Here is a 23,032-nt window from a genome sequence, read left to right as displayed (position 1 = left end):
AGAATGAAAAGTGAAGGTAAAAGTCATTTTCCACGCATAGATAAGTACATGTGTGTGCTATAGAACATATAATATCATTTTGAAAGGTAGTATCTTACAAATTTCATGTAAACCCCTTTTGACACTTTATCTTGACAGTTTAAAGACTTCAAACATTAATCTGTCCACTGTTATGGCAAAAAACTCACTTCAATGATTATTTCCTTTTTTTACTTTTTTACTCTCTGAGTGGGTTTTGTAGTATCTGTGTGCAAATATGAGAAAGGGAGTTTCAAGCTTTTGGCTATGTTTGAAGTCTCAAGTAAAGTTTTATACCTGGATGTTTGTGTATTCCAAATTTCAAAGGTAATAGTTTGGATGATATTTCTTATTAGTAAAGGTTAAATGTGAGGAAAAATTTAAATTTACTATTTGCTCCTGCATCTAAGAACAATCAAAGTATGAAAATTGACAAGTGTATGATGAGATTTTATTTGTACCTTTGGGAAAAAAATATGCAGTCTTATTTTTCACATAGTGGAGACTAGGCTCATTGTATAAGAAAGACACTGATTTAACTAAATTCTTTAAGCACCAACTCAGTGATGGCTAGTAGGGTTATAATATAAATGGAAGATATGGTAGGGTCTTGGTTTATGGTATCTCTGAATATTCAATCATACAAGGGTAAAAAGCAAGACAATACATAATCAGAAGTCATTTGGGTAATATAGTAAATGTTAAGGAACATCTACTGTTGCTAATTTTAATCTGTGCTATGGCACATAAACCTGAACTGGGCACTTTTATGGGAAGTTCTAGAAGAAGAAATGAATCTTGCCTTCCAGGAGGTCAACATCGATTTGATGTATGGGAAAGATGTACAGTGGAGGATAATGTACAAGAGAAAAAAAGCAGCGTAAAAGACTGTATGGTAGAAATGCCAGGGGGAGGTTCAAATGATAACTATAAACATACAGAGACCATATATTGATGGGAATACTTCAAAATTTTCATTTTTCTCCATAGTCTTTTTTTCATAGAACACACACTATTGAGTTAAACTATATTGGAAGAAGAACCTTCTGAGGTTGTCTGAAATGCAAACTATTTAGGAGAGGCTAAAGAATCTGATTATGTCCAGGGTAGAGAGATGAGAAAATCTGGAGGAGGCAATTAGCAGCCTATATATACTTAATGGGCTGTTTTAAAGGGTACTGGTGACGATTAGCCTGGTACTTATACTGTGCCAAAAGGAAGTCATTTAAGTTAACACCAAAGTTGCTTTGTGCAGATTTGCTATAAATAATACTTTCCTTTGGCTGGAAATGACTCAGCAATGTCCTTCCCCAACCCCACTGTGTCATTAAGAGGTTGTGAAGGAAACTTATTCCAGGTTCCCTGGGGACAAGGTGAGCAGGTAATGAAGGCAGAGAATGTCTTTCCTTGGGGACAGAAGAGCCTCATGAGCAAGATATGGCTGGCAATGTGAAGACATCAGTGTTCTGTGTTCTTGGGTTGAGTACCCACTGTGTGTTTTGGGGAAAGAATCAGAAAGGCTTGCTGAAAGGCCTAGACCCTGCTCCTGTGGCCTTGAGCAAGCTAGGCAACCTTTGTTTAGATCAGTTTCCATTTCATTTCACTGCCCCACCTACCTCACAGTCAATAAGAGGAGATGATGATAAAGAATACATTGGAAAAGTAAACAACAACAACAAAAAACCTATACAGATAAGAAATCATCATTATTCTACAGAAAGGTCTAAAAGTGAAGGTCAGAATTGGATATGACCTTAGGGGAAGAAGGAGAGGGAGGTGTCACTTAAACCATGGATCTATTGTATTCCATGGCTCTATTGTATTGACCTACAGAGTGTTGACCATGAGTCTATAGAAGGTCTGCTGGAAAAGGCCCACCCTGGGCTAACTTAAAAAAGAGTCATCGTCTCAGTGTGTCAGTATGAAGGTATATGCAGTGCTCAGTTGTTAGTGATATTCCTTGCTTTTGAAACTGTGAAGGATAAACATGAGTTGCTAGTTGTGGAAACAGACAAAGACCAACCTAATGAGAAAAGCGAAGGCTATTTATTCAGAGTGCTGTGATGGCAAGAGAGTCAGCCATTGCCACTTGTGTTTTGCAGAGACTCGAGAGAGCTTCATAGAGGAAACAAGGGAGGGCTCCAGGTGTGCCCTGATTGGAGGCCCTTGGCCTGGGGAAGCTGTAGGTGGGCCAAGTACGAGTGCGGTCCTGTGTGATAGGTTAGGGTGTGTATCTGGCTTTCAGTGGTTGGCACTAAATTGGAAGCAAGGTCAAAAATTTGGAAAACTAAAAACAAGCAAACAAACCAAAAAACCAGTTCAGAAATTTGGCACTTATTAAGTCCTGGCCATTGGGGCCAATTTTTAGAGAAGTTACTGGGTTAGCTTCCTGAACTGTCACTAAAGATAGCACTCTGGCTTCCTGCAAGTCTGGCTTACGGCAGGCTGGCTTCCTGGAATGTTTATTGCAGATAGCGGATTGGTTTCCTGGGCAGGCCGCTGCAGGTTTTGGGTCTAAGGTTCATTTTTCATATGTGGTCTGGCCATTGTTTATTTTATATTCAGTCTCTCATAGTTAAGCCCAAACACTGAAGAATGTCTTCCAGTTCATGTTTTGCTATGATTTGCATGACCTTGAGCAAGTCAATTAACTTCTCTTATATAAATGAGATCAGATCACCTGCCCCAGCATAGCTCACAGGTTTGCATGGGGGTCAAATGTGATAAACTACCCAATATGGTGGCCTGTTTTCTAGGGTGTTGAATAAATTCTAATGATGACAATGATAGAGACCAGTATGGGGTAATAGCTGTCCTCTTTCCCCTTCCCTGCTCTATGATACATGAAACATATTGTTATTGATTGGAAAAGGCTAATTCATATTAACTTAGCATTTTTTTTTAAGATTGAAGTTTGTATTTATTTATTTTTTTTATACATTATTTATTTTGAGAGAGACAGAGACAGCATGAGCAGGGAAAGGGCAGAGAGAGAGGGAGAGAGAATCCCAAGTAGGCTTCATTCATGCTGGCAAAGCAGAGCCTGATGCAGGGCTCAAACTGACAAAGCTGTGAGATCATGACCTGAGCTGAAACCAAGAGTCAGATGCTTAACCTTAGCACTCCTGGCACTCATTAAATTTTGAACTACTTCGCCCATGAGTCTCCCAGTTACTAAATAAGTAAGATGAATGCACTCTTTTTTATTTTATTTGTATTTTTTTGAGAGAGAGTGCAAGTGAGGGAGAGGCAGAGAGAGGGACAGAATCCCAAGCAGGCTCCACACTCAGGGCAGAGCCAGACACAGAGCTCAACATGGGGCTTGATCTCATGACTGTGACATCGTGACCTGAGTCAAAATTAAGAGTCAGATGCCTAACCGACTGAGCCACTCAGGTACTCCAAATGCATGGTCTCTTAACCTGGCATATTATTAACCACTTTTAACATAACAGATCTTTTTGAGAATTTGATGAAAGTTATGGGTCCTCTCCTAGGAAGATACATATATGCACAGACACCCAATTTTACATAGAATTTCAGAGGGTCCGTACATGAGGAATCCATTCATATAGATGTTTTGAGGCAGAGATTCTCAACTTGGGTTGCATATTAAAAACATCTGGGTAATTTTTTAAAACCTTGGGAATTTTTAAGCAAACTACACTCCAAGCTAATTAAATCAGAATCATGGTGGGTGTGGGGTGGTGGTGAGACCCAGACATCAGTCCTTTTGAAAACTCCTCAGGTTTAAACTCTTCATCAAAGTCAGTGGTTCTCAAGCTCTAATGGACATTCTAATAACCTGGAGGGCTTTTAAACCTGGTTGCCAGCCCTCACTTGTGGAGTTTCAGATTCTGTAGGTCTGGGGTGGGAAGTGGACATTTGTGGATTAAAAAAGCTCCCGTACGTGATTCTGATGCTAATCTCTGAGATTCAGAGTCCTTGTGGAGGAAGTCCAGGTCCAACCTGGGGCGTGGTATTAGAGTAGCTCAAAGGTCAAACTAATGCATCAACATACCATTCTTGGCCTCGAGGGGTCAAGGCAGCATCTTGGCTTCATACTCTTGGAGGAACAACTAGATGCTTGTGTCTCTCCAGGGCTCACCAGCTCAGAGGAGAGACCAGAGGATGGAAGCCACCTCCAGAGCTCAGTTCTTTTTTTTTTTTTTTTTTTCAATATATGAAGTTTATTGTCAAATTGGTTTCGATACAACACCCAGTGCTCATCCCAAAAGGTGCCCTCCTCAATACCCATCACCCACCCTCCCATCAACCCTCAGTTTGTTCTCAGTTTTTAAGAGTCTCTGATGCTTTGGCTCTCTCCCACTCTAACCTCCTTTTTTTTTTTTTTTTTTTTTTTCAGAGCCCAGTTCTAATGGTGGTTTGCTAGGCCTGTTGCCTCCCTTGAGCCCTTCCATCCCATGTGGCCTGTTGTCTCTCAGGCTCTGGACAGGGTGTCCATATTGCACTCTGATGGGGAAATAGAATTTAGAACAAAATCTCCCAATCCAGAAGTCCTCTCCACAAAGGTAGTAGAGAGAGAACCTGCTTTTATTATTAAGCATTAAATCAGAATGTGATGTGCATCAACGTGAACCTTAAAAAAATTTTTTTTAATGTGTATTTATTTTTGAGAGAGAGAGAGAGAGAGAATGACAGAGAGACAGAGAGACAGAGAGAGAGAGAGCACAAGTGGGGCAGGGGCAGAAAGAGAGGGAGACACAGAATCTGAAACAGGCTCCAGGCTCCAAGCTGTCAGCATAGAGCCTGACATGGGTCTTGAGCTCATGGACCGTGAGATCATGACCTGAGCCGAAGTCAGACGCTTAACCATCTGAGCCGCCCAGACGTCCCCAAGGTGAACCTTTAATATTGTAAAGACAGAAAGCAATCTCACCCTTTTATAGCCAAGCAGATCCAACTTGTTACAGATTTGTTCTCAAGATAAACAGTAACTAGTTCTCAAGTAACAGTACTTTCACATCTTTAGGACTGGAGGTAGTTGTGTAGCTCAGAGCCAGGCACCCTCAGAAATTAGGTTCCCACTCCCACCGTCCCAGGAAATGGGAATAGGAGTGCTATCCATATATACATTTGCATTTCAAAGAGTTGACTCCCAGGTCTTTGAGAAAGACATTTCTAGGTTGTAAAACTGACAAAAGACCTATCTAGTTTTCAAGAGGATTTATCTACCTTTTAAAGAGAGGAAAATTACTGATAGTTTTAGGTTTTTGAAAGTAAATGCTCTAAGAAAAAGGAAGGGAGGGGGATATTTTCTATTTTCAAAAGGGAGAAATATGGCTCTTATTTTTAAATTAAATTAAATTAAATTAAATTAAATTAAATTAAATTAAATTTTTACAAGCTGTGTTAGTTGTGGGCTGTCATAACAAAATTCCATAGACTGGGTGGTTTAAACAACAAATATTTATTTCTCACAGTCCTGGAGGTTGTTGATTCCAAGCTCAAGGTGCTGGCAAATTTGGTGATTGGTAAGAACCCACTTTCCAGCTTGTAGATGGCCACCTTCTCCCTGTCCTCACAGGATGGCAGGGAAAGAGAGAGAGAGAGAGAGACAGGAGAAACTCTGGTGTGTCTTGTTGTAAGGACACTAATCCTATGATTCAGGGCTCCACCCTTAGGATCCATTTACATTAATTACCTCCATATAGGCCCTATCTCCAAATACAGTCATGTTGGGGAATAAGATTTCAACATATGAATTTTGGGAGGACGCAATTCAGTCCATAGCACATGCACAGTCCAAGGGCTGTGTCCACCCCATTGTGGGAAACTTTTCAATGTACCTTTCTGTGGCATTAACACCACTGTCAGTTGGGCGAGCATCTGCCAGGCCAGATCAATCCACTGGAATTGTTCTCTCTTGCCTGTCATGTCCCTCCCTCTTCTTCTTCCTCCTCCTCCTCTTCTTTTTCCTCCTCCTCCTCCTCTTCCTCCTCCTCCTTGGATAGCAGTCTTTTCTGCCTTTCCTTCTCTTCATCACTTAAGGATTTTAAGGGCTTTGAGGGGACCTCAGCCAGACTTTATTTAACATCCCAGATGAATTTTGAGAGTTCTTTTTGGTCCCCACTGGAGCATCCAGTAAGAATTCACGTATGGTGCATCATGCAGCAGATTTACTTCTACAAGCCCTGCTCTTTGACATGGTACCTGGTCTCTCTGGATTAAGGGAGAGGACAGATAGGCAGTTTCTTGGGTTCTAGAACCTCAGTGGAAATGTAAGAAGGTTCAAAAACTGGTCCTTACTAGAACTTCCCTTAGGGCATTTAATACTTCCACGGGAGTAAAATTGAGACCCCCTACAGTACATACTTTAGTTACAAAAATAGGCTATAAACTTTCCTTAAAAGATGTGCTTGGTTAGCTGTAGGGAGAGTTGTTTTGCTAGTGAAGAGAACCCATCAGAGCCCCTATTCTCCTGCCTCCGAAAGCTGGTGCCCATTCTCTCTTCTGAGTAAGTGATGAACAAATATTTAAATATTTGGAGGCTTCCACATTATGTGTCTTTCCACCCCCTACCCACCGCCCCCCCCCCCCCCCCCCGCCCCCGCCAAGCTTACCCATATGTCTCAGTCTGGCCCTTTACCTCTCTCTCTCCCCCTCCAAGAAGTCATCTCTCTCTCCCCCTCCAAGAAGTCATCTTTCTCTCCCCCTTCCAAGAAGTCATGTTTTTCTTGAGTTGACTGAAATCCTGTACTTTTTTAATATAAACTTTTACTATGCTTATGTTAGTAATGTCTTTAAGACTACCAAAATCATGACATATGGCAACATTCTTCAAATTCTTATTCTTTGTGTTTCTTTAGCCAGAATCTCTCTATCTATACTTTTGTTAACCTCTTGGTCATCTAGCTCAGTCCACATTCCCATCCCAGTAGGACACCAGAACTTCCAAGGTCGGGCAAGACTGAGCCTTGCCCCATGTGTTCTTAACAATATTCCTCTTCCACACATTTAAAAATGTGTAAGATAGTTGTCTTGCTACTTGACAGGAGCAAGGGCAGAACCACCAGAATAGTATAAAATGGGGAAAAGAAGAAGGTTTTAGTATATTGTTTTTTCCAGAGGTAATAATAGAAACAGAAAAATGACTAAGAGACATGAGAGTTCACTATGGGACAGCACAATACTTCACATATGCAATCTCACTTAATCCTCACTGCAGCCCTGTGAGGGGCTTCCCAATGAAGGAAGCACAGTTATGACCTAGGTTTTACAGACGAGGAAGAAGAGGATTAGAAAGGTGAAGTACCACGTAAAGGTTGGGGAATGTAGAACACCAGGTGGAGGCAGTACCTTGTTGAAATCTCTTTACCCCAGAGCTTGGAGTAGAGGCTAAAACAGTGCCGTCTAATACAAATATAATGAGATCCACATATGTAATTAAAAATTTCCTAGTACCACATTTTTTATTTGAGAGAGAGAGAGAGGGTGTGCAAGTGAGTGAGAGGAAGGGACAGAAGGAGAGAGAGAGAGGAGAAAGAGAGAAGCTGGGCTTACCCAAAGTGGGGCTTGTGTTCACCTGAAGCAGGGCTTGAGCTCACCCAATGCGGGGCTCGAAATCATGAACCATGAGATCATGACCTGAGCCAAAGTCAGATGCTTAACCAACTGAGCCACCCAGGTGCCTAGTACCACATTAAAAAAGGAAAAAGAAACATGTGAAATTAATTTTAATAATGTATTGAACCCAATGTATAAACAATGTTACTACTTTAAGATGTCATCAATATAAAATTATATGTGAGATGTTTTTCATTTTTTTATACTAAATTTTTGAAATCTGGTATGAATTTATATTCACAGTACATCTCAATTTGGATCAGCCACAGGACAAAGCACCCAATAGCCATATGTGGCTAGTGGTTACCACCTTAGGTACCATATTACATACCATATTACAGTGCAGGTCTAGAATCCAGTAGGTGATTATAGAAGAGACAATAGTGCTCAGCAAATATTCCATGTGCTCCACTGCATTTCCCTCTTGCACATAGGAGAGCACATCATTAGTTCTAGTCAATGGGCTGTGAGCAGTAGTTACATGTGCCATTTTTGGGTCAAAGCATTTAACTGTCCGTGACAGCTATCTCCTTTAGGTTTTTCCTTTGGTGTAGCAACTGAGGAGGCCTGTGTTGTGTTGGTGAAGGCACAAGTTGAGGTAGCCTGGATCTCTAAGTTGCCACATGGCCGTGGTTGCCCTACTAGACACACTGGACTTTGCAAGGGGGAAAAATAAACTTCAGTTGTGTTAAGATACGAAGATGTTGGAATCATTTGTTTTGACATCAGAGCCTAGCCTTATCTGACTAATGGAATGATCACAGATTTTGGTGAATTAATGAGTGAAGGGACATAATGAGAAGAACCATATTCCTCCAGGGGCCAGAAGAACAGGGAGAGTTTGGACCAACCAGCTAAGGTGACCTTAACCCAGAAATACTGGTGTAATTATAGACTGTGCTAGACCTGGTGATGTCGTCTCTGCTGGATACAATGGAGCAATCCAGAAGAGGTCCAGAACACCAGGATCCTGGCAACTTAGCACTGATGATCTCACTTGAAGAAAGTTTGTGCCCTGACATTTCCTTTTCCTGTAGCAACATTTACTCCTTTCTTGAGTATCCTGTTTGCTCGAATGTGCTGTGTAAAGTATAAAAAGACGGAAGCATCAAAAAAGCCATAATGTGAAGAAAAACTCTTAGACAAGAACTTCTCTCGTAGGTGAAAAAATTCTCCACTTTTGATAGAGGAAGCTGAAGAGAAATCTGATCTCATCCAGTAAACTATAAATAACAATCCAATAAGGTACAATGTCTAGGGTTCTAAGACCTAAATGGTTTTGCAATTAAAGTATGCCCATCTCAGTTTTTAATATCTCTTGGAAAAGTTGTAAAAATTTATTGAATCCATTGGATCAATTTATTCCTGAAAGTATCATATTTAACTTATGAGGCTGTCAGCAGAACCATTCATAATTTATCCAAGATACCTTCAACTCATGATCACTGGTGTTTCCTTGATGTTGAGCTGCTTATAGACTACAAAGATTGATGTTTTCAGCATCCAGAGAGATTATTTTAGTAATGTCATTGCTGTTTGTAGTCATGTCCTATCAAGGTCAAAGACTTGTGAAGCCATCAATCCCAAGTCACTGTTACTGAGCACTTACGGTGTGCCCAGCATTTCATGTGCATTATCTCCTTCAGTCCTCCGAATAGCTCCATGACATAGGCATTATTATTCACATTTTACAGACGAAGAAATTGGGCCCAGAAATATGAAGTACCTTGTCCAAGATCACCCAGTGAGGAAGAAGTGGTACAACAATTCCAACCAAGCTTTGTCTGATTCCCAACACGTACTTCTACCCAGGGAACCGTGCTCCTCCCTAGTGTGGAAATGGGCATTGCATTAGCTTGCTGGGGCTGCTGTTATAAAGTACCACAGAATGGGTGGTTTAAACGACAGAAATTGATTGTCTCACTGTTCTGGAGGCCAGAAATCTGAAACCTAAGTGTCAACAGGGTTGGTTGCTTCTGAGGTCTTTGAGGAAAGTATGTGTCCCTGGCCTCTCTACTTGGCTTGTAGATGGCCATCTTCTCCCTGTGTCTTCACATTGTCTTTCCTCTATACGATGTCTGTGTTCCGATATTCTCTTCTCATAGGGATGACAGTCATATTGATTAGGGCCCACCTTAATGACCTCTACAAAGACCTTATCTCCAAACATAATCACATTCTGAGGTACAAGGGTTAGTATTTCAATATGTGGGTGCTAGAAGGGACATAATTCAGCCCATAAAGATATGCAGTCAATTTGTTTTTCTAAGAAGTTATACTACTGTCTACTTTAGGGATGTGACCTTCATTTGAATCCTTATGGCTGGAATTTCAGTAGCCAAGTCAATTTGAGTTGTGTCTGATTTGTATTCATCCTTCTTAAGGCTGAACTTGGAAGTGCCACCTAGCAGTGACATCTGTGGCATGGAGGCATGACTGTCCTTTCTTCAGTGTGCAAAGGGATACATGGAAAAGATTGACTTAGGGTATTTTGGTTTATCGACTCTTTGAGTCACTGCTTCCTCCTGCTTCAAAGAACTATTTAGAGATTAATTGAATAAAAATTGCAACATGAGTGGGTAGCTGGGACTTGGAGGCAGTGACTCATATTCTTCACAGGACCTGGTATAAATTATAAGCGAAGGCTGGTATGCTTACCCTTTTGTGTCACTATCTATGTGGAGGGCACATTTGATTTTGAGTGAGTTTGAATGGAAAGAATAAAGGATTTGGAACAGGTTTTGGGGTTTGTGTGTGAATGTGTGTGATATATATGTGTGTGTGTGTGTGTGTATGTGTGTTTGCATGAAAGTGTTTGAGATGGGCAAGTCAAGAACACAGAGATAATGAATGACCCAAGAGGAACAACAAGCCTGAGGTGGAGCAGGGGCGGGGAAGAGGACTCATTAAAGGAACACCAAAGACCATCTTTGTTGACCCTACTGATTTTTCCAGACACAGAGGTCTAAATCTAAGTCTCTGAGAGCAGTTTTAGGTTTCCAGAAGACAGAGGTCCCAAGTTGGCTTCTTTCCTCCTTTTCCTAAAGATGGAACTTTGGAACATTCTGAGGCCTGTATTCTCTTCTGTCACTGCGTCTTTCTAGTCTGAGATTTTGCAAAACTGTAACGAGGGGCTCATCTATCTGTTTCAGAAATGGACAAGCATCCTAATGGTGGCTGTCTCAGCTCTGTGCTGCTCACTGGATAGGAGTTCTAGAAAAAGTCAAGCTGTGTTATGCAGCTTAGTCAGTCACCTTTTGTGTCCTCAAAACATAAGCACGTTGTGTCTGACAAAGGTCATATAATAATCAGAGTTCTTTTGGGAGGACAGAGCTTCCTGAGTTATCCCATGGGGATGCAGTGCAAAGGAAGGAGAATTCTGTTTTATATCATTTTCAGAGTAGCCATCTTCTTGCTCTTGTTGATGGCTCACAGTGGCTCTGTGTCTGAACCATGCTTGGGGTATGGAATATGACACAGTATGTAGAATTGTTTATTATTGTTAGGTAAAAGACATTCATTTCTCAAAAGGAAACCTTACTCCGTCTCTGTGTGATTCTGCTCTTGCATGAGAGTATCAAAGCTGTAGTCCTGTGCTCTCGTGAAGAGAAGTCTTTGTTTTCTGATCTCTGGCTGAGTAGGCTGAGTTTACCTGAGAGGAGATTCCAGCTTTTTCTTTTGTCATAGTCAAGCTTTTCAGAATGAAGCGTTAATAGATGCAGAAACACTTTTACATGGTTGGAGAATTGTTCTCATAGGAGGATACGATATAATGATCCCCGTAGAAGTCAGACTAGTCTTCAGGATGAAACCTGTCAACACCAAAGCTCCACACAGTGTAAACACCTACACCTTCCTCACTTGCACTCTTCCTGAGGTGCTGTCTCTTTGCAGTTCACTGTTTTCTCCTTATTATGTATGCATGGGGGTTATTTCTTTTCTTTTCTTTCTTTCTTTCTTTCTTTCTTTCTTTCTTTCTTTCTTTCTTTCTTTCTTTCTTTCTTTCTTGCAGAACATGAACTCAATGAGTGAAAACAATGGTATCTTTCTAACATACTTGGTTTTGTGTTTACCATAGCACCATAGAAATGTACAAGCATGTTGACTGTGTATTTACCTTCATGAAAAAGTATCAGAAAGCTGCAGGGAATAGAATTTGAAACTCTGTAGACTGATCTGGCAAAACAATTAGCCATCCATCTGCTATCTGCCTTAGAAATGCTAAAAAGAACAGAAGATGGGTTTAAAATCTAATTCTGTATGAGTAAAATAGGAAAGAGAAGGACCCTAAAAATTGACCCAGGCACTGGCCACATGGTTCCACTATCCCTGGAGGCTGGACTAGCCCTGGAGTCTGGGAAGTGGCACCAGAGTCTTGGTTCTGCAAGAAACAAGGAAGGGCTATGGTCACTAGTCTGCTGTGTAATGGAAGTTTCCTTGGTCAACTCCAGTCTTTCTGAAGGACAGGATAGTACTGGGCTGCCTGTTGACTAGCCTATACTGACAGCTAGAATAAGGCAGGGCTGGAACAGTGAGAAACCTGTGTTTTGGGTATAGAAAGAGACAAGGACCACATGTATTAGTCATCTATTGCTATGTAAAAAGTTACCCCAAAATGTAGTGTCTTAAAACAACAAAAGTTTACTATATCATAATTTATATGGATGAAGCCTAGTTGGGTGTGTCTTTCTCTAGGTCTCTCTAAAAGCTTCCATCTAGGTGTCCCTTGGGGCTGCCATCTCATGTGAAAGCTTGGCTGAAGGAGAATCTGCCTTCAGGATTGCTCTCACATGGGATTGCTGGCAGGATTTCAGAGTTTCTCATGGGCTGTTGAACCAAGGACCTAGGTTTCCTGCTGGCTGTTAGCCAAAGATCTCCCTCAGTTTCTTACCACATGGGCCTCTCCATGCAGCAGCTGGTTTCCTCAGAATGAAGAAATGAGAGAGCAGTAGAGGGTGCCCAAGATGGAAGCCAGTGTTTTTGTAAACTCATCTCACAAGTGGTATCTCATAACTTGTGCTGTTTCTTTTCCTTATAAGTGAGTTGGTAAGTGTAGTCAGACTCAAGGGGAGGGGATTACACAAATATTTGTGTACCAGGAGACAGCATCATCGGGGTCTATCTTAGAGGATTCCCACCATATCAAGGCAGAACAAGATAGGAATAGCAGAGTCACATGAGAAGAAATATGGAGAATTGAAAGCCTAATAATGAAAAAAAAAAAAAAACCCAAAAAACCTCACAGGAGTTTGGGCTTTGCACAAACAGCCAAAAAGGACAGACATGAAACAATGAGATCTTACAAGCTAGAATAAATTTTGCTAAACTCATAAAAAGGGCAAAGAGCATAGTCTTACACATATTCAGATTTCGCATAAGGCTAAAAAGAAAGTACAATGCCTTATAAATATTTGTTGAATGCATGAAGCAGAGAATTTTATAGTTTTCCTTATAATGCTTGATCTTTTTTGTTTCTTATAATGATTTGAAGAATTTGAGTCTCTTATAGATTAAACCCAGATAGAATTAGCAGTTCTGTCATTAGTACAATGGCAAAATAATATGTTGCCCAAATATTTTGCCTACATTCACTTCTGAGAGTAAAAGGGGGTGCTATTAATGACTTGGCAAGGTCTGCTGATGTACATGTATGGCTTCCTGGAAACTAGGATATATAGTCCATTTAGATGTTATCTAAACTCCCTCAACAAAATATCCAGGGACTTGGGACAGCCTTGCAATGACTCAAGAATCCTCTGGTTTGGGGAAGATCAAGGAATACTGGGCCAAAGAAATTCTCAGGAGGACCCTCTTCCTCTGGTCTGGGCCATGGCCACCTTGTTTGTGGAATCAGAAAAGAGTGAGACACTGTCCCTTTTCCCTTGGGAGTTGACCCTATTATGTTCTTCCTTCCTCTGGAGATTAATACAGCTTTGGGGATCTCTTGGGTAACTAGCGTATCAATCAACTAATGAAAGTGTGGGTGAGCATCTGCCCAGTCCAAGATCAAGTTCTGACTTTGAGACCACTTTACTCTGATGGCTCTTGCTTTTCCTTTCCCTGTAATATTTAAAGGAAATCTCCTTGTTTGGTAAATAAAAGTAAACAGCTTATATCCTATGGTGATGGAAATAAAGACCCTAATTGTTTTAAAATATTTTGTAAATAAAACATATGGTACAAATGACAATTTACCCTCACCATTTATCACAATATTTACAAAGAGACCTAGATTCTCATCTCAAAATCAATACCTTTTGATGATCAGTCATTAAAAGCTGTGGGGTTGCTTTTTCAGACTAAGGCTGTGTCTTGTGCCAGAACTGCCCCTGATAAGGCACAAGCATCATGTAAGTAAAACCCAGAACTAACTGAGATATTGGCAGTTATAATCTTGAATGTAACATTGAGGAGAAACTACTCTCAGATGACATAAGGCTGATGCTCTGAACCATTTGATTTTCATTGGCCAGTGGCTTCTTGAATTTTCTGGAGATCTCTGAAGTTGAATCTGAATGTGTATCTTGTAAAGCATTGATCTTTTCTCCCATGTGGAGCCAACCAACCGTAACAGGAGGGGAAACACGGTCATGTACCCACCTTAGTCTTTTTCCTTAGACAGAAGTATGAAATTATGAATTGTGCTACTCCTGATCTAATTCCATTGATATTTCTAGGAAGAAGTTCATCTTATTTATAAAGTTGGAAGGAGATGGAAACCATGGAGAAAGACAATAGATTTTTATGGTACAGTCATGACAAAATGACAAATTTTACAGTTAATTTCGTGTAATGGAAAGAGACTCTTGAACAGAGAATCTTGAATAGAGTAATTTCTTTTACCCCAAATTATGCACAGATAGATAAATGGTGCTTCTCTAACAAGTACAATAAAGTAACCATTTAACCCATACCGTTATATTCAACATTGTTGATATGAAGGTAAGAACAATGGGCTGAAAAATGCAAAGCTTCCTTAGGAAGGAGCTCTGCTGGATTTGGCCAATTTCTTTTGACATGCATCAAGAGTTGTATTTCCATGGCAGGCTCAGAATTTCACAGCTTTTGTGGCTTGTGACATTCTGATTTATGTGGAGATTAAAGAGGAACAACACACCAGACCAGAAGAGCATGATCACAGAATGAATGTGGCACAATTGAAATCGAAGATGCTTCTTTCTTTCTGAGGCTCCACAGAAATCTCTGTGGCTTATACATCATATTTGTGTCTTACCCACACGATAGGGCTTTGCCAGTGTTTTCTTGATGGACCTCAAAAAAGTCCATCCCATCTGGGAGAGTAGGCTTGCAGTGGGTACAGAGCCTGGCCTCCATTTCTTTGGAAGAGAGATTCCTGAAGGTTGGAGGCAGTGCACTGTGGTGGAGAGGGGCAAGGCATAAGCTACAGAGTTTGGGAGAAATGGGATTTAGACCCAGCCTTGAACTTTCTGGTTGTGCGACCTTGGCCAAGTCAATTATTTCTGGAGATGGGTTTCCTTCTCTGTAAACAGGGAACAATAATTAAACCTATCCCAGACATGTGATGGAAAGTGAAAAGATTGCTTATAAACTGTGGTAATTACATGAAAGAACACATAAAAGCACAAGCACCATGGAGTCATCATTAGCTGTTATTATCAAAGCATTCAGGGGGCATCTTCCAGATGGTTTTGAGTTGGTCTTTTGAAGGATGAATATTTACAATGTAATAATAGTTATATCCTTGTTTCCAGACCTAAAACTTGTATCACATGAAAATGAGGGTAATTATTTTCATCAATACCTCTGATTTGTGGGGGGGCAGTGGTAGGTGGAGATGAGAAACATTGAGGGAGTCTCAATGTGGATTAAAATAATGCAGAGAGCTATTGCTTACTTTGGAATTGATGCAGTGTTCTCCCAATCTGCAGGCTTCTGGAGGCTGGGCTGGGGTTGGAGGAGATCTTCATTACTTCCTGTACTTGAGAAGTGGGGAAGTTAGTGCTGCTTCCACTGCCTCTTATAATGCTTTCTTGGTGCACCATTTCAAAAACTTTCCTCCTCCAACATGTTAAGCAATAAAAGAATTGTCCCCTCCAAAGACTGATTACTGATCTTCCTCCCTCCTAGCTCAATTCTCAGATGTCCTTCATTTATCCCGTTAGTGCTGCCTACTTCCTGAGCCAGTTCTGACCAGCAGAATGGAGATGAAGCCTCAGTTCACCAACTACAGCCCACTGAGAGCTTCTTGCTGGACAGATCCATTCATAACACTAGGCTCTTTCATTTTTCCTGCTCATTCTCCAGTTTCTTGTGGGTACCCCTGGAGGTTGGCACCCATGCTTCCTCTGCCCCTCAGCTGCTGGAGACCCCAAAGTTACCATCTGACGTACCATATTGCATGCTGCTGGTCTGGTGAGGGTAACTACACATAGTGGCTCCTTGAGACTTGACTTAGTGATGCCTGTCTGTTCCCACTTGAGTTGGGTCTTTCCTCTTCATCCTCTGTGCCAGGCACTGAGCACTGGACAAGAGTAAGTCTTCTGTGCACCTGGTAGTTTGTTCACCTCCATCCAGCATGATCCTGGTTTCCTCTCCATTCTCTTTAAATCATAATTCCGAAGTTCTTGCGTGCCTCATGCTTGAGAATGTCCTAATGACTGGTAAAAATAAAAAAAATGAAAATGGAGTCCTGTTTCTTTAGCCAGACAAAGGTTTAGTTACCAGCTGACCAACTGGAACATCAACACAGAAGCCCAAGTATAGTGGAATGTATGTAAACTTTGGGTCAGACAGACTTGGGTCCAAATCCTGACTCAGCTTTGTGCCCTTCAGCAAGATACCCATTCTCTGTCAGCCAAAATTTCCTCACTTTCAGGTGATGATAAGCATACTATATTTTCAGGATTGCCATAAGGGTTAAGTGAGACAATGCAGGTATGTAAATTAGCTGGCACTTAGTAAATACACAGCAAATGTTAGATGTTATTATCATTACCACATTAATAACTAATTACCATTGAAAAGAATTTAGATACATAACACCACTTTGTAATACAGTTTCTAAACTGGGTTTCTAAATAATCTCAGCCAGAGGGAAGGAACACATGGAAGGTTTTCATACAGAATCAAAACATTAAGACACTGAGTAAAATTTATTAATTCTTTCTTGAAGAAGAATAGCTCTTTATTTCGTTGGGGGGGCATTGGAAACCCTTGGAATTCTCTAGTTGCAACAGGTTAACAAGTTCTGATGAAAAAATGTAAGATTACAGACTATACTATGGCATCAAATGATAAATTCTGAGTAAAACTTAACAGATGTTCAACAAATCAGTGATTCATTTAAAAGATTATTCTATTGCTTTGTCACCATCACTCATCAAGACTCAAAGTAGTCACAGAAAAAAAAATCTAATGTGTGTAATTTATCTTTGAGACACTTTTGTGTCTAATAAGTACACAATGTCTGGGCCCTCAATGGTGCAGTTTGTTTTTCTTCTTTCAAAGTAGACAGGTTGGTGTAATGACTACTAAAGGAATATGAGACATAAGGAGGGATGTGCACCCTACCAATCTGGTAGAAACATCTGGAAATACATAATGGAATAGGTGGGAACCATTTCCATAGCCTTATCACCTATTTCCTGAGGAGAGAACCCACCTGTCTAAGGATATTAGTATCCTTACAGCTGAACTGAATGGTTTCATTTGGCCGCTCACAGTCAGACTGTGTCAGCAAAGGAAGAGGTATTGCTTTTTGGGAAAGTCAGACATTCCATGAACTGAGAACAAAATATGAGATCATTAGAAGTTTGTGATATGTCACATATATTTGAATACCTACTTCAGAAATATGCTTATGCTAAACTTGACTTCGCTTCTTCTAGCAAATAAAGATAACATAGTTTACTTACACATCCAATAAACATCAATGTAAATGTGATAAAAATACATATGTATAGATTAAAAATAATAATAACATGAACACCTGTGTACCCGTACCTTAGAAGCTTCTCTGTGAGACCTGTAGTCTGACAAAATCAGGTTCATTGGCCCCCTCCAATGAGGGAAACTACACACCAAGAATCATTAGGTGTCTCACGAAACAAAGGAAAAGAGTCTCATGAGTAGAGTGTGGAAAATGAGCTGGAAGCTGGCTGGAACGGATGGGAAGTAGCTGGAGTAGTGTGGAGCCCATTGTGGTATATCAGCAGAGCGATAAAGGTGACTTGGCCAAGGGTGATGCACTGTGCCAAATAAAACAAATTCAAATAATGGAAGGAGAGACTTGACTGGAAAGGATTGTTTCAACAGGGAGAAAAGGAACTGCTTGCAGTAGGGCAAGCTCTTTGGCTATGAGATCTCCAAGCATTTCCAAGGTTAGGCAGAAAAGGCTTCTCATATACAAGACGGGGTGCATAAGGCTGGGACCTACGACTGAGGTGGAACATCTATTCAGAACCAGGTCTGGGCCATGGAGTGAATAAGGAGGGTGGCCTGATAGGACAGTAATACAGAGAGTAATTCACCCTGAGGTTTGCCTATTTGGGGAAGGGGCCTGTACAGAAGGGCTATATGCTGACTCGGGCTGAGTCCAAGATCAGGGACCTGGAGGAAGGAGAGAAGCTTAACTAAAGTTTGATCAAATCATATCAGTGGGCATTTTATTCTGATTGATGAGTGGGGACAGACAGTTCATCTAATTGTTTATGAGGCAAAGAACAGGAACTTGGAGAGTTTGTGTCTGGTCTCGTCACAGGTGAACAAGGGGACATCCATGAGTCTTGTCTACGTCATATGGAGAAAAGGGAGTTCTTTGCAATAAACTGTGTCCTAGAAGACAAGAGGATGGGGGAGGTTGTTAATCATCAATAATACACATGAGCACAGGGTTCAAATAAAATTCAAGACTGTCAAGTGGGTTGGAAGAAGTAAGCATATCTAAGAAATAATGAGCAGTTGATTTCTTAGGATTTGCTGATAGATTGAGTGTCAGTGTAAGGAAAAGAGAAGAACTAAGAATGTCTCCCAAATTTCTGGCTTGGGATTTGGAAGAGTTATAGTGTACGAATGCTGATAGTGACAGAGATAAAAGCAATTCAATGTGATGGCAAGATGGAGACATTGCCCATGGGATATTTTCAATTTCTTTTCTACGCATACCCTCTTGGTCATCAATTTCTTTAATATTAAGTCTTAAATACATCTTAAAGCCAACTCCTCTGCTGCTGCCTTAATTCAGATTTCCATCATATGTTGCCTGTACCATTAAATTAGCTTTCTAAACAGGCTCCTTGCACCTGGGTTTTCTTCCACACTCCCCAAAACGTGTTCCACGTTCCACTGGGATAATATATCCAAATAAATTATAGCATGCTACTCATGCTTTCAGTTTCCCAGTTGTACATGTCTTTGGTCCTGGAATAAATGTTGTTTCTTAGTCAATGGCAAACTTTCATTTATCATGCAAAACACTTCTTACCCTTTTGTGAAGCCCTATCTCACCATACTCCCAACTCAAGTGAGTATCTCCCTGTTTAAAAATATATCTTTACATTCTATTCTCTTAAATTATTTGTCTAGAAAAGCCCACAGCTAACATCATCCTCAATGGGGAAAAACTGAGAGCTTTTTTCCTGAGATCAGGAACACGACAGGGATGCCCACTCTCACTGCTGTTGTTTAACATAGTGTTGGAAATGCTAGCATCACCAATCAGACAACAAAGGAAATCAAAGGCATCAAAATTGGCAAAGATGAAGTCAAGCTTTCACTTTTTGCAGATGACATGATACTATACATGGAAAATCCGATAGACTCCACCAAAAGTCTGCTAGAACTGATACATGAATTTAGCAAAGTTGCAGGATACAAAATCAATGTACAGAAATCAGTTGCATTCTTATGCACTAACAATGAAGCAACCGAAAGACAAATAAAGAAACTGATCCCATTCACAATTGCACCAAGAAGCATAAAATACCTAGGAATAAATCTAACCAAAGATGTAAAAGATCTGTATGCTGAAAACTATAGAAAGCTTATGAAGGTAATTGAAGAAGATATAAAGAAATGGAAAGACATTCCCTGCTCATGGATTGGAAGAATAAATATTGTCAAAATGTCAATACTACCCAAAGCTATCTACACATTCAATGCAATCCCAATCAAAATTGCACGAGCATTCTTCTCGAAACTAGAACAAGCAATTCTAAAATTCATATGGAACCACAAAAGGCCCCGAATAGCCAAAGTAATTTTGAAGAAGAAGACCAAAGTGGGAGGCTTCACAATCCCAGACTTTAGCCTCTACTACAAAGCTGTAATCATCAAGACAGCATGGTATTGGCACAAAAACAGACACATAGACCAGTGGAATAGAATAGAAACCCCAGAACTAGACCCACAAACGTATGGCCAACTAAACTTTGACAAAGCAGGAAAGAACATCCAATGGAAAAAAGACAGTGTCTTTAACAAATGGTGCTGGGAGAACTGGACAGCAACATGCAGAAGGATGAAACTAGACCACTTTCTCACACCATTCACAAAAATAAACTCAAAATGGATAAAGGACCTGAATGTGAGACAGGAAACCATCAAAACCCTAGAGGAGAAAGCAGGAAAAGACCTCTCTGACCTCAGCCGTGGCAATCTCTTACTCGACACATCCCCAAAGGCAAGGGAATTAAAAGCAAAAATGAATTACTGGGACCTTATGAAGATAAAAAGCTTCTGCACAGCAAAGGAAACAACCAACAAAACTAAAAGACAGCCAACGAAATGGGAAAAGATATTTGCAAATGACATATTGGACAAAGGGCTAGTATCCAAAATCTATAAAGAGCTCACCAAACTCCACACCTGAAAAACAAATAACCCAGTGAAGAAATGGGCAGAAAACATGAATAGACACTTCTCTAAAGAAGACATCCGGATGGCCAACAGGCACAAGAAAAGATGCTCAACGTCGCTCCTCATCAGGGAAATACAAATCAAAACCACACTCAGATATCACCTCACGCCAGTCAGAGTGGCCAAAATGAACAAATCAGGAGACTATAGATGCTGGAGAGGATGTGGAGAAACGGGAACCCTCTTGCACTTTTGGTGGGAATGCAAACTGGTGCAGCCACTCTGGAAAACAGTGTGGAGGTTCCTCAAAATATTAAAAATAGACCTACCCTATGATCCAGCAATAGCACTGCTAGGAATTTACCCAAGGGATACAGGAGTACTGATGCATAGGGGCACTTGTACCCCAATGTTTATAGCAGCACTCTCAACAATAGCCAAATTATGGAAAGAGCTTAAATGTCCATCAACTGATGAATGGATAAAGAAATTGTGGTTTATATACACAATGGAGTACTACAGGGCAATGAGAAAGAATGAAATATGGCCCTTTGTAGCAACGTGGATGGAACTGGAGAGTGTGATGCTAAGTGAAATAAGCCATACAGAGAAAGACAGATACCCTATGTTCTCACTCTTATGTGGATCCTGAGAAACTTAACAGAAACCCATGGGGGAGGGGAAGGAAAAAAAAAAAGAGGTTAGAGTGGGAGAGGGCCAAAGCATAAGAGACTGTTAAAAACTGAGAACAAACTGAGGGTTGATGGGGGGTGGGAGGGAGGGTAGGGTGGGTGATGGGTATTGAGGAGGGCACCTTTTGGGATGAGCACTGGGTGTTGTATGGAAACCATTTTGACAATAAATTTCATATATTGAAAAAAAATTATTTGTCTATTTCATTGGATTTTTGTTTTATTTAAGGAAGAGACCAGTATTCTTAATCTTTGTCTCCCCAATGCTGATAGAAGTACTTGACATATTGTAGATCCTTAATAAATGTTTGCTGAACTAGTGATTAAACTAAGTACTTGAATGGAGTCTCCTTGAAGCTGTTTCATTTGAGCTTCTTTTTTTAAATGTTTATTTAATTTTGAGAGGGAGAGAGAGAGAGAGCAAGTGAGTGTGTGAGTGAGCAGGGGACCAGCAGAGAGGGGGGCGCAGGGGATAGAAGATCTGAAGCAGGCTCTGTGCTCTTAGCACAGAGCCTGATGTGGGTCTCAAACTCATAAACTGTGAGATCATGACCTGAGCTGAAGTCAGATGCTCAACTGACTGAGCCACCCAGGCATCCCTCATACCAGCTTATTAAATTCTACTTATCCAGTAAGTGAAGGCAGTCTCTCCTGTAGATTGTGATTTGTGGAGAGTTGTGAATGTCCTCACTACTTGGTATCTCCAGTGTCTCATTAGATGCTTTACTTGCTTGTTTTCATGTTTACTCTTTCCCTCTGGTCTTTCTAGAACTATCATGAAGGGGGTGAGCCATGACTCTTCTGTACCTCAGTGTGAGTGGGTTCATCTGGTGCCCTTTCTCCTCAGCAGCAGACATTACTCTGTGTTTGGGGAGTGGGTAAAGGAGCAGAAGAAGAGGTGGAGAGTGCTGAAGGCTGGCTTGATTTGAGTCATGGTCTCTCTTGGATAGCCCTGCTTAGAAGCGTTCTTTCTTACTAGTAATTTAGTGCACTAATTATTATTATGGGCATCAGTGTTGACAGACCGGTGTCCAAATGTGTTCTGTGGAGCCTCAGCCTTCTGTAGAGGGGCTTCTGAGACTTCAACTCTTGTTGGGTGGGGACAGCACATGACCAGTGAGTAAGGTCGTAGGCCTCTTGCCCTCATTGAACCAGCACTCTGACCTGGATTCAAGCCTGGATTTGCACCTGTCCCATCTAAGCCAGTTATCCATCCATAACTGTTTTATTGTTATTATTTTTTAAATGTTCATCTCTTTCCTGGGAGAGACAGGTCCTCCTTTTCCTTTTAACTATTTTTGCCCATGGAGTTCACAACTTATTTCAGTTAAAATAAAATGGGAAATTTTCAGTCTTCATTCTCTTTGCTTAGTCTTCCCCATTAGGCTCCTGATTCTGAAGACTGACAGGAAAGGCCTGATTTTGTTTCCCGAGATGTATAAGGAATCAAAAGAGGCTCAAGAAATCTCAGAAGCCAACTAGAGAAATACTTCGCAAACCAGGCTCTTTTGAGATCTAGGGTATCGCAAAGGCACTTAGGGCCTCCCTGGAGGGCTGAGAGAATCCTTTGCATCTGTGTTTTGGCTGAGCAGCACTACTTTTAATCTTTTTTAATTACTGGGACTTTGTGGAATATTTCACTTGAAAACAGGGTTCTGCTGCTTAAAGGGAGTTTGAACACCACTGGTCTACAAGACTAACAAAAGCCTGTTTCAGCTAAAATATGTGCATGTTCTTTCCTATGAGGCAATGATGGAGGGGAAGTCATATTCTTTTTGTCATGTAGACCATAAACTATGACTCACGAAGCACAGAGGTTGAGCTCTGATGGCGTTGACCTTGAACGGCAGATCCAAGTGTCTCGTACATGAAAGAGGAGAAAGAATCTTAGTTTCTGG

This window comes from Panthera pardus, unplaced genomic scaffold, assembly GCF_024362965.1.
Source record: "Panthera pardus isolate Hobbes unplaced genomic scaffold, ASM2436296v1 HiC_scaffold_1, whole genome shotgun sequence".
Classification (NCBI taxonomy): domain Eukaryota; kingdom Metazoa; phylum Chordata; class Mammalia; order Carnivora; family Felidae; genus Panthera; species Panthera pardus.
The sequence above is the reverse complement of the archived record's forward strand: the minus strand, read 5'-3'. Positions refer to the sequence as shown.